The sequence below is a fragment of the Sus scrofa genome, chromosome 1, assembly GCF_054392235.1.
Source record: "Sus scrofa isolate SSC_HxYL_T2T_F1_AM1 chromosome 1, Sscrofa_HxYL_maternal_Yorkshire_Landrace_v2.0, whole genome shotgun sequence".
NCBI lineage: Eukaryota > Metazoa > Chordata > Mammalia > Artiodactyla > Suidae > Sus > Sus scrofa.
Window position 1 is genome coordinate 135,432,035 of NC_139383.1, and position 13,520 is coordinate 135,445,554.

General features: G+C 42.9%; 1 protein-coding gene across 12 annotated transcripts in view; it reads right to left on the bottom strand.

Annotated features, from left to right (window-relative positions):
* The window catches only part of SQOR (sulfide quinone oxidoreductase), a 377,873-nt gene that overhangs the window by 40,789 nt on the left and 323,564 nt on the right, over positions 1-13,520 (bottom strand). For 2 of the 12 annotated variants that reach the window (XM_005659637.4, XM_021092068.2), the window contains exon 1: positions 397-481. The gene's annotated coding sequence lies outside the window, so the exon portion shown is untranslated. 12 annotated transcript variants of the gene reach the window in all.

A 13,520-nucleotide genomic window follows, 5' to 3' on the forward strand; every position in this document is an offset into this window, starting at 1 on the left:
AGTCTCTGAGTATCCCTAGAAGGTAGCCTGTAGCATACGTACCTGTGAGGTGCAGAAGATGCAGAAGAATGCAGGTGCTTTCTCTCTACACTTTTACAAAGTGAAACACACACACTTTTTTTTAAAAATCAATAAATAAGGTGAAATTCACTTTTATTTAGCAAGTGGCACATTTATTTCATTGAAATAAATGCATTTCATTTAACAAATACGTGATATAATTAAACAATATCATGCTTTTAAGTGAGACAAAACTTCTTAAATTAATCCTAAATCAACTGAGTGCTTCCTTTAAAGGATCAAAATAAATCCTTTGCTGTACTTGTTGTCTGACTAAAGAAGAAAAATCTCTGCTGACAGAAAGATAAGACAGCCAGTCAGATACATCCTACTTACCTTGCTGGCCACTGATTCTGGCCCCTGGTCTAGACAAGTTTTGGGGACACCACATCCGTCCACTGCCAGCCCTTCTGAGACAAGTAGCGCTGACTGCCAGCCTCAGGAGCTCCCTAATCTTATGCCATGTGACATGCCACTCACAGAGTGTCAGCTAGGACACTTGGCTGAGTTCAAACAGAACTGGCCTCTAAACAAGGATTATTCAGAGCATCTTAATGAAAGACCCATCAGGCCAGCAAGCCTTAGTCAATCTTCCAGCTATTTTTTGCTCTTGAGGAAACAGTGGGGTCTTTGTATGGGTTCACAATTGTTTTATTTCAAGCCCATGTCAGGCTGGGTCCACTCTGCTTTGGGTTTCACTAGCCACAAGGCCAACCTTTAATATATCTATCACCTTTGTAGAAAACTTCCAAAATCCAGAGGAAAACAGACAACAAACAGCCTCCAGCTCTTGCCACCCACGCCCTTCTTCCTACCTGACCTCTCAGCTCCCAGCTTCCCAGCCCAGCTTCCACTGAGCTGTGATGTCCTAATGGTCTGGATCCCTGTGAGTGCCAGTCTCTGAGATACAAGTGAAACTTGTTTACACAGCACAGGCTGGGCTTACATCCAGTGTCCAGTTGGTAAAACTCCTAGAAGGCTCCGCCTCCTCCACTAGCTCCTCGCCCTTAGGCTTGCTGGGCCTTTTAACTTAAATCAGTCAAGGCCATCATCAGTTACTTGCATCTCTCAACCAAATTACTTCCAAAATACAGGATTTTATATGTAAAAATAGGGAGAAACTGTCATAATAATAACAGCTAACACTTACTAGTTGTACTTTACTAATTCCATCTCAGAAACTCCTTACAATAAGTTTGTAAAGGGAGTGTTAGCATCCCCACTTTACAGATGAAAAATATGAGGTTAGGCATAAGGTTAGAACACTTGCCTAAGGTTACATTACTAATTGAAGCAGCAGAGTTTAATTCAAACTGACTCAACTGAGTTCTCATAACATTTGACCTAAGAGATAATTCAGGGAAAATGTCTACCAGCTGAATTTTATTTACACTCAAGTGTAAAGTAGCTTGGGTCCCAAAGAGTGAGGTAGGAGGGAACATGTGGCATTTAGCTTGCTACCTGAAGAATTCCTGAGAAAGAAAAATGGAGCTGAAGGAATCAAGACCCCAGGATTCAGACTATACTACAAAGTTATAATCATCAAAACAGTATGGTAATGGCACAAAAAACCAAGTATAGATCAACAGAACAGGACAAAAAGCCCATAAATAAATTCACACATCTATGGCCAACTAATCTATGACAAAGGAGGAAAGAATATACCATGGAAAAGAGACAGTCCCTTCAATAAATAGTGCTGGCAAAACGGGACAGTTACATGTAAAAGAATGAAATTAGAACACTCTCTAACACCATACACAAAAATAAAACCAAAAACAGATTAAAGACCTAAATGTAAGACCAGATAATATAAAACTCTTAGAGGAAAACATAGGCCAAACACTCTGACATAAACCTCAGCAATATCTTCTCAGATCCACCTCCTAGAGTAATGACAATAAAAAAAAAATAAACAAATGGGACCTAATTAAACTTAAAAGTTTTTGCATAGCAAAGGAAACCATAAACAAAACAAAAAGACAACCTACTGAATGGGAGAAAATATTTGCAAATGGATTGACAGGGGATTAATCTCCAAAATATACAAACAGCTTCTGCAGTTCAATACTAAAAAAAAGAAGAAAAAAGGAAATCAAAAAATGGGCAGAAGATCTAAAGAGACAACTCTCCAAATAAGACATACAGATGGTCAAAAACACATGAAAAGGTGTTCAACATCACTAATTATTAGAGAAATGCAAATCAAAACTACTATGAGGTACCTACCACCTTACACCAGCCAGAATGGCCATCATCAAAAAGTCTAAAGATAATAAATGCTGGAGAGGGTGCAAAGAAAAGGGAACCCTCTTACACTGTTAGTGAGAATGTAAATTGGTGTAACCACTATGGAAAACAGTATGGAGATCCTCAAAAACCTAAAAATAGAATTACCATATGATCCAGCAATCCCACTCCTGGAAATCTATCCAGAGGCAACCATGACTCAAAAAGATACATGTACCCCAATGTTCACTGCAGCACTATAAACAATAGCCAATACATGGAAGCAACCTAAATGTCCATCAGCAGAGGAGTGGACAAAGAAAATGTGGTATATATACACAATGGAATGTTACTTAGCCATAAAAAAGAAGGAAATAGTGGCATGTATAGACTTAGAAATTACCATACTAAGCAAAATTAGTGACAGAGTAAAAGACAAACATCATATGCTATCACTTACATGTGGAACCTTAAAAAAAAAAAAGGATGTAAATGAAGTTATTTGCAGAACAGAAACTGACTCAGATTTTGAAAAAGTGATAGTTACCAAAGGGACAGGTTGAGGGGAAGAGAGGGGTAGACTGGTAGTTTGGGATGGAAATGTTTTAAGATTAGATTGTGATAATGGCTGTACAACTATAAATATAAAATTCATTGAATTAAAATAAGTAACTTTCAGCCTGCTAAGCAAATTGGAAAAAACAAATCTAAGTTTTGGGGAGATAGGTGAATAGAATAATAATACTGACAATTTTTAAGAGATTTTAAATTTTAAAAATACATACTAAGATTCTTACAGTTGAAATTATTTGGAATTTGCTCGAAGTTATTATAGGAGGTGAAAAGGTGAAAGCGTAAATGATGCAAGATTGGCCATGAGTTGATATTTTTTATTGAAGTATAGTTGATTTACAGTATTCCAATTGTACAGTAAAGTGATTGTTACATTATTTTTCAGACTATTTTCCATTACAGATAGGTTATTACAAGATATTGAATATAGTTCCCTGTGCTATACAGTAGGACCTTGTTGATTATCTATTTGATATATAGTAGTATGTAACTGCTAATTCCAAATGTATAACTCCCACCCCGCCTTTCCTCTTTGGTAACCGTAAGTTTGGTTTCTATGTCTGTGAGTCTATTTCTGTTCTGTAAATAAGTTCATTTGTACTGTTTTTTAAACCTGCACTATAAGTGATATCTTACGATATGTGTTTTTGTCTAACTTCACTTAGAATGATAATTTCTAGGTCCATCCATGTTGCTCCAAATGACATTATTTCAGAGTTGATAATAATCTGAAGCCAACTTATGGATAAATATAAGCATTCCTTGTGATAATCTGTGTATTTTTGCATATCCTGGAAAGCTTACATAATAAAAAATTAAAATGAGTGAGCAAAACAAAAAAAAAAAGTCAAAAAACAGTGTGTCAGGGTGGCCATTAGCTTCACTGTTTAGTCACTGAAAGGTTAAGGTCTGAGCATATTTCAAATAATAGCATATAATAGAAATACAAGTAGTAGCAACACAGTTAGTCCTACTTCCCCTCCCACATACATGGTGCCTTACAATTCACAGGGCCCACAGCTGAGCCCACACGGGAGGCACTAATACTTTACAAATGAGGAAACTGGGAGTTCTGTGGCACACAGGGTTAAGGATCCAGTATCGTCACTGCATCAGCTCTGGTCACTGGTGTAGTATGGGTTTGATCCCTGGCCCAGGAACTTCCACATGCCACTGGCAAAGCAAAAAAACAAAACAAACAAACAAAATCACAAATGGGGAAACCGAGGCTCCCAGGAGGTGAGGTGACCTTTCAAATCTGTAGCAGAGCCAAAGCTACAGTAAGCCCTTTCTGTAAACAGCAACTTTTTCTGAACGCTCTTTGGAGCCGCAATGCACATATTAGGCAGGAGCTAGCAGTTCAGAGGTGGAGAAGCTCCCAATCTGGACCTTCTCCCAGCTCCAGACCTCAGGATGGCCTCTTTGCTGGGCCAGGCAAGGCAGAGGAGTCCTGCAACCCCAAGTGGCCCCACATGCCAGCTCCCAGAAGAGCAGCCCTCAAGGCAGAGGCATCCAGGATTTACTGGCCCTGAAACCTATACAATTTAAGACCCTAAAATTATAAAAACCAGATACAGTAGTTAATATTAATTTTGACTGAGAAAATAAGTCACAATAAATGTCTGGATCCTTGGTGATTTAGGACTCTTCTGAGGTCTCTTTTAGGCAATGAATCAGACATACAAGCATAGAAATGTTTCCTCGTTATAACCTGGCTACATCTCCTGCCTCTGCTCCTGGAACTTCCAGCACCCACAGAGACCTGTGCAGGAGAGAGGCCCTGAAGCTTAAATTTCATTTGCTTCTCGGTAAATCCACCTCTAGTGCCTACAGCACTCCTCTAGGGCACTGTGTCCGCCCACCCCAGAAACTCACTGAACTGGCCCTGTCCCTCCCTCTACCAGTCCTGGGCTTTGTCAAAGCCCCTCCCAGCCCTTGCCAGTTTAACAATCCGAAGCTAGATCCTAATCCCTAGTCTAAAGCTGGCTCATGACTGTCCCAGCCCAGAATCCTGTGTGCCAAGCACGGCGCTCAGCCCTTGAGGTAGATGTAGCATCTCCATTTGACCACCTGAAAAAAGTGAGGTTGCAGGAGATTGGCTTTAGCCTCAAGGCCACACAACCAGTAAAGGACAAAACCAGGATTTAACTGGAGGCAATGGAAAGGAGTAAGAGAGAAAACTAAAGCACTGTCCCTGTTATACCAAGGATACTCCTGGGAAATGGCTCACACCACTGTGGAGGGTGACAAGTCCCAAAATCTGCATCAGCAAGCTGAAGACCCATGAGAACCAATGCTGTAGTTTCTGTCCAAAGGAGCAGCAGGCTAAACACCCTGGAAGAGGAATTCCTGTTGTGGCTCAGTGGTTTAAGAACCTGATATAATGTCAGTGAGGATACGGGTTCGGTGCCTGGCTTCACTCAATGGGTTAAGGATCCCACAAGCTGTGGTAAAGGTTGAAGGATTGGCTCAGATCCAGTGTTGCTGTGGCTGTGATATAGACTGGCAGCTGCAGCTTCAATTCAGCATCTAGTCTGGGAACTTCCATATGCCATGGGTGCGGTCCTGACAAAAAAAAAAGGACCCTGGTAGAGCTGATGTTTCATTCCAGTATGAGCAAAGGAGAACACCAATGCTGGACTGCCAGACAGGAAGGATTCTCTCTTATTCATGGGAGGGTCAGCCTTTTTGTTCTATTTAGACCTTTAGCTGACTGCATGGGCGTACCCACACTGGGGAGGGCAATCTGCTTCATTCAGTTGACTGATTTCCCCCAGAAACACCCTCAGAGATACACACATAATAATGTCTGACCAAATGTCTGGGACCCTGTGGCCCAGTCAAACTGACACATGGGATTAGCCATCATACTCTCTGATTTAACCTATAAAAGGGCATGTCCAAATCTGGAAAAATCTTGGGAAGGAGATTGTACTATGATTAGATAGCAGAGAAAATGCCAAAAGCTGTCCCCCAAATGCCAAGGTTTCTTAATGAGTTCTCATCTTAATCTGAAGTACATGCAAGCAAAGTATGTGGGTCTATTAGTGGCACTTCTCAACAGCACTGGGTAAGACACTACATGAGTCTTTCCTGGAGATATTTTGAATCCTACTGTATTAAGCATGTTTTTAATTTCTGTATTTTATGATGATTTGACCTTCTGGGGCTTTGTTCATCCTAAAGAGACTGTCCCTTCCAGAGATAGCTAACTCCTGAAGACAGTAAACCTCTCTCATCTGGGAGCACACCTTTGATAAGCAAACCAACCAACCCAGAGCCCATACCTAGACCATTTCCTCTATCTGGCTTTAACATTCCAGAAGGCAGTATTCCTCTACCCTAATCATCCCAGGGCCAGACATCAGACAACCAGGGCAGCCTCTATACACCAGAGCCTACTAAAAATTTTCAAATTAGCCAATCTCAAACCCATCATCCTGTTCCCCCTGCCTCCCGAAATCCACATTATAGGTTTTGCCCCATGTTTTCCCCTCAATTTTTCTACCTCCTGACCAATGCTGGTGCTTCCCCATGTGGCCCCACAGGATGTACCATGCCTCCCGTCCCTAGAGAACTGGGAGTCAAAACTTCTTTCTTTAAGGCAGAAATGTCCTGATGTTGGCTTCACCATATCTGACTGAAAACAAATCCAAGTACATTTAAATACCCTTATGTTAAAATACATTCATTGTGCAGCCAGACCAAAGATTTTACATATTTATCAAATTTTGCTCTGCACCGTTTCCTTAAACATCCGCTGAACTGTCAGGTGGCATCTAAAAAGCAATTTAATTACATATTACTGTCTAAGGTTAAAATTATGTGAATGAGTGGGTCAACCTTTGCAACTAAATAGCATAGCTACAGTATGATTTTTTTTTTTTTTTGTCTTTTTGCTATTTCTTGGGGCGCTCCCACAGCATATGGCTAGGGGTCGAATCAGAGCTGCAGCCACCAGCCCACACCAGAGCCACAGCAACGCTGGATCCGAGTCGCGTCTGCAACCTACACCACAGCTCAGGGCAACGCCGGATCGTCAACCCACTGAGCAAGGGCAGGGACTGAACCTGCAAACTCATGGTTCCTAGTCGGATTCGTTAACCACTGCGCCACGACGGGAACTCCCAGTATGATTTTTTTAATGCAATAATTACTCCTAAAGAATATAGCTCCAGGCCTTCTTTCGTCACACTCTATCACCTCTTTGTATTGAAACTTGAGATGGCTTCTCCAACAAGATAAGTTTGGAGTTCCCATCGTGACTCAGTGGTTAGCGAATCCAACTAGGAACCATGAGGTTGTGGGTTCGATCCCTGGCCTTGCTCAGTGGGTTAAGGATCCAGCGTTGCTATGAGCTGTGGTGTAGGTTGCAGACGCGGCTAGGATCCTGCACTGCTGTGGTTCTGGTGTAGGCCGGCGGCTACAGCTCTGATTAGACCCCTAGCCTGGGAACCTCCATATGCCGCAGGAGCAGCCCTAAAAATGGCAAAAAGCCAAAAAAAAAAAAAAAAAAAAAAAAAAAAGATAAGTTTTCACATCTCTTTCATCCATTTAACTAAGGAATGGATCAGCAGTCAAAAGAGCTCAAAAAACATCATCTGAGCTATATTTTTATTTACAGATTTATTTCCCACACAGAAGGCATGCAGATTAAATTACATTTAGCTGTGCTAAATGTGCGAGTATATCTTCATGGAAAGCAAGAGTTACATGAAATCTGCACAGTCACAATTCTACTTCATCTAAAAATGTTTCCACAAGTCTTTATTGGGTACCTACTACATACACGGACCTGTACAGATGGACAGAAATTTCCCCATCCAGTTCTGGTCCCACTCCCAGTCTATTCGCTTTAGGTGCTAATGGAAGAACAGCAGACCATGCCAGCTATTGCTAACACAGCCAAGAATAAGGTGAGCCAAATTCCAGGGGAAAGTTTCTTTCAGTGTGAGAAGGTCTAATTTAAATATTGGAATGTTAAAGGTAGTGAGATGCGTGCACATCTTTCTTTTTCTAGCTTGAGTAAAGAAGCGTCCCAGTGCTCTGTCTTTTCCTCCACCCTGATAGGTTTCTTTTCTGAATGAAGTTCCACCTTTATTCACTGTGTACACATCTGACATGTAAAGGTATCGAATAAACCCTTCTATCTGCTAAGTCATTCTATGATCTTAATATTTTATGCCCCTCCCCAAACCATAGATTGAAATCCTAACTTCCAAAGGTTATGGTATTAGTAGGTGGGGTCTTTGGGAGGTGATCAGGTCCTGAGGGTGGAGCCCTCAAGAATGGAATTGGTTCTTTCTTGCAAAAGAGGATGCAGAGAGATCCCTCACCCCTTATCATCTCTGGGGTCTAAACAGTTGGTGGCAACAGGCACAAAACCTCTGCAGCCTACTGAGAGTGCAGCATTCTCTAGCCACCACCTCAGGTATAGCTGCCTCAAATTGGGGTACCTGCATTTTCTAGCACCTATGTCATCTCTGGATTAAGAGAAGGAAAGTTGGGGCTGGCTTCCAAAAATCTGGGTTTATATTCCAGCTCTTAAGACTTAACTAGCAGAAGCAAGGAGCAATATAATCAATGTGAGCAAAACACCCTGGGAGTTTTAAGCAGAGAAGGAATAATCAATGACAGCTTGATAAAACAGAATCCGAGCAGGAGTTAAAAGACTGGCAGCATTTGGACAAGTGGAAATGCGATGGGGAGGGGGGAGGGGCGGGCAGGGGAGGGGGGAGAATACTGAGGGAAGAGAGTAGCACAAGTAAATGAATCAGAAATGGTGACTGCCCTCCAGACCCCTCTCCAGCCTTCTCTGCCCTCCTTCAATCCCCAAGAGCTGAACAGTGAGGTGGTGTCAACTGGCCTTTGTCCTCTGGCTTCCAGTTGGATTAAACCAATGGGAGGCACCAGGAGATTAAAGGATGGAAAAAGAATGACATTAGGATATTTATCACCCAGACCCCTTTGAGCCAAGCCTCAGCTCAGCAGTGCTATAGTCCTCCAGCCAGACGCCTGGGTCCTGGTGGGTGCCCCTCCCTTAGCTACAGCTCTTACTCAGAGTTCTTGTCACCACACCCTCTGCTTGCTTCTTCAGGCCCTGAATCAATACCACTGCTTCACCAGGCTTGTTGGTTCCCCTTAACCCTGCCCACACCTTTGTAAATAGTTATTTCATCAAACCCTTCTTAATAACACTATTTGAGCATGCCAACTGTTTCTCAAGACTTTGATAAGGTGGGAAGGCCAACTGGATTTGACAGATACTGAGGGGAGTAAATGACAAAGGAATGTCACAGCCCAATTATAAAGGGCCAAGCAAAAAAAGAGTTCCTGTTGTGGCTCATCGGGTTAAGAACCTGACTAGTGTTCACCATGAGGATGTGGTTCAATCCCTGGCCTCACTCAGTGGATTAAGGATCTGGTGTTGCCGCAAGCTGCAGATGAGATCACAGATGCAGTGCTGGATCCAGTGTTGCTCTGGCTGTGGGGTAGACCAGGGGCTGCAGCTTTGATTCGACCTCTAGCCTGGGAACTTCCATATGCCACAGGTGCAGCCCCAAAAAGACAAAAATAAAGGGTGGGGTCACACTAGGGAACTGAGGCTTTAGATCGACAAATCTAAGTTTTAAGAGGTGACAGAATGAAGGGGGGCAGCTTTGAGAAAACGTATCAGGGAGGAAATTAAATTGGAGGAGAGACAAAATCAGTTCTGGAAGTCAGGAGACGAGTGCAGAGGTCCAGGTGTGAGTGATAAGGCTTGGTTAGGTGCTAGCATTAGAAATACAAATAAAGAGAGTCAGATAAAACCGATGTAGGGGAAAGAGAATGACTGGATAAAAGGTAGGAAGGGCCCCTCAGAGGAAAAAAAAAAGAGCCCAAGTTGAAACCCAGGCAGCAGAAGAGAGAGGAGTTATGTGGGCAGAAACAAGGAAGTATCACATATCTTGCTTAATTCTGAATTAGTGTCAACATTAAAAACTTTGGCTATTTCACTCCCAAAATTCCAAATTGTTGGCCTCTCTGACAACACTGAGCCCACGTTCTCCCATATCAACAGTCGGCCAGAGCTGAGCAGTCATTGCCCATCAGACCGTGCACAAGGTCCCAGCTCGCCCAGCACCACACGGCCTCCTCATTTGTTACCTGCTCAGCTCTGGAGGCCTGTGAGCCGTAGTTCCTGCTGAAGGTTATGGAAGTTCTTAGTGAAGCTCAAGAGGACCCCCTGGGGGGAGAGGAGAGGATGAATCAGAGCAATTCAGTTGAGTTCAGCATTTTTGAGTGTTTACTCTGTGCCGGGAATTGTCCTAAACTGGGACTGGGGAGCCTGGGATGAGTAAGAGTCGTCTGTCTTGAGTTACAAGAAAGACCAGGAGCATAAAGATGTGTGAAGTGGCTGTTTCAGAAATTCAAGCACCAGCAAATGCTTGGAACAGACATGAGAACAGAAATGAAAGTGTGGATGCAAAACATATGCCAAAGGAAATTTTGTGACAGATTAGCCATGGGGGAGAAAGAAGGAAGAATGTGAACTGGGGCCCTGTCCAGGTGACTCCACTGAAGAGCATATGTAAGCAACCAGACAGAATTACTCCAAGTGCAGTAAAGATCCAAAGCTGCCAGAGAGAAAAGGAAACCACACCCCCTGAGAATGGAATGGGCAGGGTCCACCAAGGGATTAGGCAGGCAGCGCCCTTCCTCTTGGCTCACCTCCCCGGAGTAATGGTAGCGCCTGTTGTATTCAGGAACTGGATTACTACTGTGTTAACAAAGAAAATGAAGCAATCTCCATTTAGGCCTGCAGGGCCATGTTAGAACTCTACCTTCAGAGCTGTTATAATAGCCAATATTTGTTTAAACACTTAAACTGTGAAGCTAGCACTCTGGGAATGGGCCAGGGTAAATTATTCAGGAGACAAAAACAACCCCATACAGCTCCCTGACGATTCAGGGTTTAGAGCCACATTGGGGCTCTTTAGTTCCCTAACTCTTTAGGAGAACACTGGAAGCACTTCTTTAAAGAATTACTGATTAACTGTGATAGAACATGATTGAAGATAATATAAGAAAAAGAATGTATATGACTGGGTCACTTTGCTATACAGCAGAAATTGACAGAACATAATAAATCAGCTATAACTTAAAAAAAAATTTAAAGAATTACTGATTGGAGTTCCCATTGTGGCACACCAGAAATGAATCCCACTAAGAACCATGAGGTTGTGGTTTTGATCTCTGGCCTCGCTCAGTGGGTTAAGGATCCGGCAGTTGCCATGAGCTAAGGTGTAGGTCGCAGACACAACCTGGATCCTATGTTGCTGTGGCTGTGGCGTAGGCTGGCAGCTGTAGCTCTGATTCAACCCCTAACCTGGGATGCTCCATATGTGGCAGCCCTAAAAAGCAAAAAAAAAAAAAAAACAAAAATTTAAAAAATAAAAAAGAGGAGTTCCCATCATGGCTCAGTGGTTAATGAACCTTACTAGCATCCATGAGGATGAAGGTTGGACCCCTGGCCTCTCTCAGTGGGTTAAGGATCCAGCATTGCTGTGAGCTGTGGTGTAGGTCGAAGATGTGGCTCAGATCCAACGTTGCTGTGGCTGTGGTGTAGGCCAGTGGTTAAGCTCTGATTAGACCCCTAGCCTGGGAACCTCCATATGCCTCGGGTGTGGCCCTAAAAAGACAGAAAGACAAAAAAATAAATAAATAAATAAGAATTACTAATTAAGACTTACTAATGAGGACGTGGCAATCAAACAGTGGCTCCCTTTGCTGCTGAGAAATTTCCTACAAGTTTCCCTAGTCTATCCTCTTTTTACGATCAGAAAGCCTTATAACAAGGAGGGACCAAACCGTGCATTTGCTAAGCAGATAATAAAAATTCTATTTACATAAGGAGAATTATCTCACATTAGGGCTCCAGAAAAGGAAAAAAATAAGCCAATCAATTGGATTATTCAATTGAAAGTGAAAGATTTTGATTGAGTTTATAGGAGGAAACGCCTTGTGTCTCCATTTGCTTTAGCCAGTGAGAGGTTGACCACGCAAGTTTCAGTGTGCAGATCATCACAATTTAGCTCTCCTTCAACCCATCACAGTTGGTCTCTTGTCAAGTATACTGAAGATTTCTTTTTCCTTTTTTTTTTTTTTTTTTTTTTTCCGCTTTTTAGGGCTACTCCCTCAGTATGTGAAGTTCCCGGGCTAGGGGTAGAATTGGAGCTGCAGCTGCCAGCCTATGCCGAAGCCATAGCAACACCAGATTCAAGCCGTGTCTGCAACCTACACCACAGCTCACGGCAACACCAGATCCTTAACCCACTGAGTAAGGCCAGGGATCAAACCCACATCTTCATGGATACTACTTGGATTCTCAACCTGCTAAGCCACAACAGTAACTTCCTAAAGTTGTTTTGTTTTTTGCTTTTTTTTTTTGCTTTTTAGGGCTGCACCTGTGGCACATGGAAGTTCCCAGGCTAGGGGTCAAATTGGAGTGACAGCATCTGGCCTACACCACAGCCACAGCAACTCGGGATCCAAGCTGCATCTGTGACCTACACCACAGCTATGGCAACGCCAGATTCCCCAACCCACTGAGCAAGGCCAGGGATCAAATCCACATCCTCTTGGATACTAGTGGGATTCGTTTCCGCTGCACCACAACAGGAACTCCCTCCCTGAAGGTTTCTTTTTAATGACCACACAAGCCTATGTGTGTCCATCCCAAGAGTGTAGAACAAGACACACTGGAGAGGGAGGCCTAATGTGGAATTAATTTCCTTCCAGGCACACAGCAAGGATCTAGCTCATGCAATGGTCTCCCACAGCCATTCAATGATCAAATTAAAATTACTCATCAGCCTCAGGAGTGCTGGGATTCCCACTCAGAGTATTACCAACAAGAAGACTCCGAGGATCGAAGTTTCACTCTGAGGACTGGCCAATCTGTCAAGCCTATTGTTGCCTGGAGTCCAGCATGTGAGGTCTGAACACAGTGAGAAGAGACTCTTTTAATTACAAACTATAACTGTTGCCTGAACATGACTGAAGATCAATCCTTTAATGCTTAGGACAGAATGAGAGGTAGGTATGGTGACATGCATACCACGTTCCTTAAGCTCATGTCTTTCCTATGTCTAACTAAAACAGTCCCCATTCCTGCAGAAGCCTTGTCTGAGGACACGTCAGCTGTCAGGAGATCCAGGTCCTCATTCCAGGTAGAGCCAGAGGGCTCATCCTTAACTATTCTGGGTCATGCTTTCGTCACCAATGGGATAAAGGACTGGATAGAATAGCTTCAAAAGTCTCTTCCTTTTCTAAAACTCTGTGATCCTTGAAATCACAGGGGGATTTCAAGGGAGAAAGGGAAAAAGAGGTTCACAAGCAGATACCTGAAGAGGTTCACAAGCAGATACCTGAATGGGAATCCTTACTCTACTAATTCCTTAGACTGACTGGAACTCTGAAATACTGCAGCAAATGACAAGGGTTTGTAACCAGGCATAGAACATAATCAGAATGGAAACCCTTCCCTTCCCCCAGGTCCAACACCTGGACCATTACTGACCATGATTCATTGGGCAAATACTGTGCACTACCTCAGACATAATTTTTAAAAAATCGGAAAACAACTGTTGAAAGTTTGCTATTTGACAGGCACTGGA